This window comes from Chrysochloris asiatica, unplaced genomic scaffold (assembly GCF_000296735.1).
Source record: "Chrysochloris asiatica unplaced genomic scaffold, ChrAsi1.0 scaffold00473, whole genome shotgun sequence".
Classification (NCBI taxonomy): Eukaryota; Metazoa; Chordata; class Mammalia; order Afrosoricida; family Chrysochloridae; genus Chrysochloris; species Chrysochloris asiatica.
This window is the reverse complement of record NW_006408991.1, coordinates 161485-166829: the sequence shown is the minus strand read 5'-3', so window position 1 is coordinate 166829 and position 5345 is coordinate 161485.

The following is a 5345-nucleotide window of genomic DNA, read 5'->3' as shown; positions in this document are numbered from 1 at the left end:
TAGTCAGTCAAAAAAGGAGAAATACTGCATAGGACAACTACTATAAAAGATTAACAGAAAGAACCCAAACTAAGGGGGAAGCTCAGTATTCTTTGCTGGTTACCGGGATATAAGGGGTGAGATGAGGGGAGGGAGGGGAAAGTGGAGCACAGGGCAGGGAATAGACACAAGATAGTTTAGGTGTTAGGGATGGGGTAATACACAAAAAGGTGGAGGGTAATGGAAGAACAAAGAGATGGGAAAACAATTAAACAGGTTTGCATGGGCTAAGTGGGGCAGAGGTAAATAATGATATATGCACAACCTTGGAAAACCGAGCTCTGGGATACAGGAATTTAGACATGGCTGGAATGGGGAAAAGGGGAGAAATAATGTTAAGATTCTTGGCTGTCTTTTCAATGTTGGTTTCACTTGCATACCATTATAAAACAGACACTGGAGGGGGAGAGAAAGGAATAGCCAGAAATATCACCACAGAAAGCTTGTAAGTCCATCTTCTGCCTATAACTGATTGGAATATCTAAATTGGGGCTACAACATGCCCAGTGAAGGAGGCTTCCTGCAGAACCTCTGCATTACAAAAGACCATAGGTGGAATCCTGAACAGCATCCAGAATCTTCAGAGGAGGGAAATTTCCACTTGAAAGGACAAGCAGAACATGCTGGGACAGCTAGAAGAACAGAAGATACTTCTTGAAAGAAAGACCAACAGGAAAAATACAAAACAATATAGGCAGACTGACTGATTACTACAACAAGTAAGTTGCTCACCTAGAAGACATCAAGGCAACTGTTCATGTCCCCTCAGAGCAAACCCTCTTCCAAGAATAGTAATCAATGGGAATACACGCTCTTCTTGGTGACCACTTTTGTAACCAATAAGGGGAAGTGAGGGAAAAACAGCAATGAAGCTATGAGCTAAGCCCTACAATGCTCAATAGACTCCTGTGAACCCAGATGGAGACCTGATTGGCCAGCAGTGTGGCAAGACCTGGATACTCTTAGGCCCAGAGTCAATGACATAGCCACAGAGGATTGAAGTGGAGAGTGAAGCGTCCAGCTGATAAGAAGCGAGGGCATATGCATAAGAACACTCACGCTTGCAGGTAATACCCACTTGACATGGCTTCAAACTGGATGATCAGAGCTCAACTAGGGAAAGAAAGAAGAGGTAAAAAAAGAGAAATCTAGTACAATTTGATGAACTTGACCTACACCTGTAGATGCAGTAACTCAAAAAAGTGAACAAATCTTTACAGCGAGGATCATTCCTACCCTTTCCATACACAGAGTAGACAGGGATGGGCAACTTGGACATTGGCAACTCAATGTGGGAGGCTACAAAGACAAGAAGTGACTGGTTTACAAGATTTCAAAAGGTAATCCAGATCCAGAGGGTGTGGAGGAAGGTAGAAATCTCCACTGAGTAGTAACCAATCCTTCTGGGCAGGGCTGATGAAAGGAAATGCAGATAGGTCTCTTTTGATGCAATAGGGAATAATTGTTATCAGGCCTGATTGTGAGGGTTGGGAATGTAAAGGTAGACACTTTGTAGCAAGGAGGGGAGTGATTAACATTTAAGTCTGGGAGCTGAGGTCCCTGGGAACATCAAGGGAGAAGAGCGGAGACCGGGACCCTACCCAGAGAAGTAGTGATGCCATAGATGGAGGCAGAGATGATTATGTGGAGAGATGGAGTAGCTGGGAACTTTAGACCCAGAGAAGGAGAGGGGTTGTTTGCTGATGACCTTGGGGACAGGCTTGCAGGATATACCCTTTTGTTGGTTGATGATGCATGTAGGATTGTCACCATGACAATGAATCGATGTACGATAGGATGAATGTAAAACTAATGTCTTCCCTTGTAAACTATTAGATAATTCACAATAAAACATAAGAAAAAAAGTTAATAGCAGTCCAAAATAAACATAAGTGGTGATATTGTTGTTTTTGTTGGAGGCCATTGAGTCAGTACCAACTCAAAAATACCCGAAATATAACAGAACAAAGCACTGCTGGGTCCTCACCAAACTCACAATTGTTGCCAAGCTTGAGCCCATTGATGCTGCCACTTTGCCAATCCATCTCGCTGGGGGGGTCTTCCTCTTTTTCTCTGACCTTTCTCCTTACCAATCATGATATCCTTCTCCAGCGACTGATCCCTCCTAACAATACATCTGAAGTATGAAGGGTGAAGTTTGGCCATTCTGGCCTCCCAGGAGCACTCTAGCCGCAATTCTTCCAACACAGATCTGTTTGTTTTTTGGCAGCCCATGGCACTTTCAAAATTCTCTTCCAATACCATAACTTAAAAGCATCAGTCCTTCTATGGTCTTCCTTACTCACTGTCCAGCTTTTGCATGCATAATGAGGTTATTGAAAATTTATTGGGTCAGGCTCACCTTAGTCCTCAGTAAGATATCTTTGCTCTTCAACAGTTTAAAAACGTCTTGTGCAGCTGATTTGCCTAATGCAATACGTCATTTAATTTCTTAAGTGCTGCTTCCATGATTGTTGATAATTGATCCATGCAGAATGAAATCCTTGAGAACTTCAATCTTTTCTCCATTGATAAGAATGTTGTTTATTGGTCCAGTGGTGAGGATTTTTGTTTTCTTGACATTGAGATGCAATCCATACCAAAGGCTGTGCTCTTTGATCTACATCAGTAATTATTTTAAGTCTTCTTCACTTTCAGCAAGCAAGGTTGCATCATCTGCATATCGCAGGTTGTTAATGTGTCTTCCTCCAATCCTTTTGTCACATTTTCTACATATAACCCAGCTTCTCAAATGACTTGCGTATCATACAGTTTGAATAAATATGGTGATAAAATATAATCCTGTCACACACCTTTCTTAATGTTAAACCATTAAGTCCATGTACAGATTCCTCATGAGCACAATTAAGTGTTCTGGAATACTCATATTTTGCAATATTTTGGAATATTCATATTTTGCAATGATCCACACAATCAAAAGCCTTTGCATAGTCAATAAAGCACAGGTAATCATCTTTCTGATATTCTCTGTTTTCAGCCAAGATCCACCTGACATCAGCAATGATATCCCTCGTTCCACGGCCTCTTCTGTATCCAGCTTGAACCTCTGGAAGTTCTCTATCAATGTACGCTTGCAGCCATTTCTGGATTACCGTTAGTAAAACTTTACTTGTATGGGATATCAAAGATATTGTCTGATGATATCCGCATTCCATTGGGTCACCTCTCTTTGGAATGGGCACAAATACGGATCTCTTCCAATCAGTCAGCCAGATAGTTGTCATCCAAAATTTTTGGTATAGATGAGCAAGTGCCTCCAGTGCCACCTCACTTTCTTGAAATATGTCAATTTTTTATTCCATCATTTTCTGGTGCCTTGTTCTTTGCCATTCCTTCAATAAACCTTGGACTTCTTCCTTCAGTATCATTGGCGCTTGATCACATGTTACCTCTTGAAATACTTGAAAATCAACCATCTCCTTTTGGTACAGTGACTCTGTGTATTCCTTCCATGTTCTTTTGATGCTTTCTGCATCGTTCAATAATTTGCCCAGAGAATCCTTCAATAATATAAGTCAAAGCTTGACTTTTTTCTTCAGTTTCACCAGCTTGAGAAATGCTGAGCGTGTTCTTCATTTTTGATTTTCTGATTCCAGATCTTTGCACAATTTTTTGTAATATTTAACTTTTTCTTCTTGAGCTGACCTTTAAATTTTACTGTTCAGGTCTTGTACCTCCTCATTTCTTACATTTGCTTTAGTATCTCTATGCTAGAGAGCAAGATTCAGTGTCTCTTCTGACATCCATTTTGATCTTTTACTTCTTTCTTGTCTTCTTAATGACTTTTTGCTTTCTTCATGTATGATATTTTTGATGCCATCTCACAACTCTTCTGGTCTTCGGTCTTTAGTGTTTAATATATCAAATCTGTTCTTCAGATGATCTCTAAATTCAGGTAGTAAATATTCAAGGTCATATTTTGGCTTTCGTGGAACTGTTTTCACTTTCTTCAGCTTCAGGTTGAATTTACATAATAGCAATTGATGGTATTCCACAATCTGCCACCTGCCCTTGTTTTGACTTGTGATGTAGAGCTTTTCCATTGTCTCTGTCCATTAATGTAGTCAGTTTTATTTCTGTGTATTCCATTGGTGAGGTCCATGTGTATAATCATCTATTATGCTGTCTAAAGAAGTTATCTCTGATAAAAGATGTTTTAAGGCAAAAATAACATAAGAGACAAAGAATGACATTATCTTATGACTAAAAGATCAATTGAACAAGAAGAAATAACCATAATAAATATCTATGTTCCCAATAAAACAACGTCAAAACACATAAACTAAACTTTAACAGAAATGAAGAAAGAAATATGTGTCTAAAATAATACTGATAAAATGACAAACCACTGTCGTTGTAAAATATGGTCAAGTTGGATCTGACTCCACTGGGATAGCAACTGAGATGCAAATCAAAACAATGAGATATCATCTCACACTAACATTAACAGCGAAGCTAAAAAACAAAACAAAACAAAACATAAAACATTACTGGAGGGACTCTAAAATTGTTCAATCACTCTGGAAAATGGTATGACAATTCCTCAGAAAGGTAGAATAGAAATACTTTATGGCCAAGCAATCATCTACTTGGTATATATTCACAAGAAATACAAACCAGGACACCAGTAAATATATGCACATTGTTGTTCATTGAAGCACTATTTATAATTTTGAAAAGATGGAGACCACTTAAATACCCATTAATTTAAAAGTGGATAAGCAAACTTTAGTACCTACACAATGTGGAATACTATGCAACCTTGAAGAATAACAGTGAATCTGTGAAACATCTCATAACATGGATGAACTTGGAGGACATTATGTTGAGTAAATTAGTTGGTCATGAAAGTACAAATATTATATGATACAATTATTGTAAAACTTAAGGAAAAATTTTCATACTAAAAGAAACATACTTCGGTGTTTAACAGAGGTTGGAGTAAGGGAAGAATAATTCACTGGATAGAGAATAGATACATGTTAGCTTGGGTGATGTGGAGGGAAATATGCAAAAAGGGGGAGGGCAATATACAAGAAAATGGAGGGCAATATAGACGAAGGCAGAAAGCAGCAGCTTAGTAATGAAGACAGGTGAAGATAAAGAGAGGTATGCATGGGCAAAAAGGATAGAGATAAATAGTGATATCTACATACCTTAGGAACAACAGCATTGTGTAAATAGAGAGTGGACATAGGATGAATGGGTAAGGGAGGAAAACTAAATGGTGGTCATGGTGGTGATGTGCCATGGAGTCAGTTCTGACTCATAGCCACCCCACATAG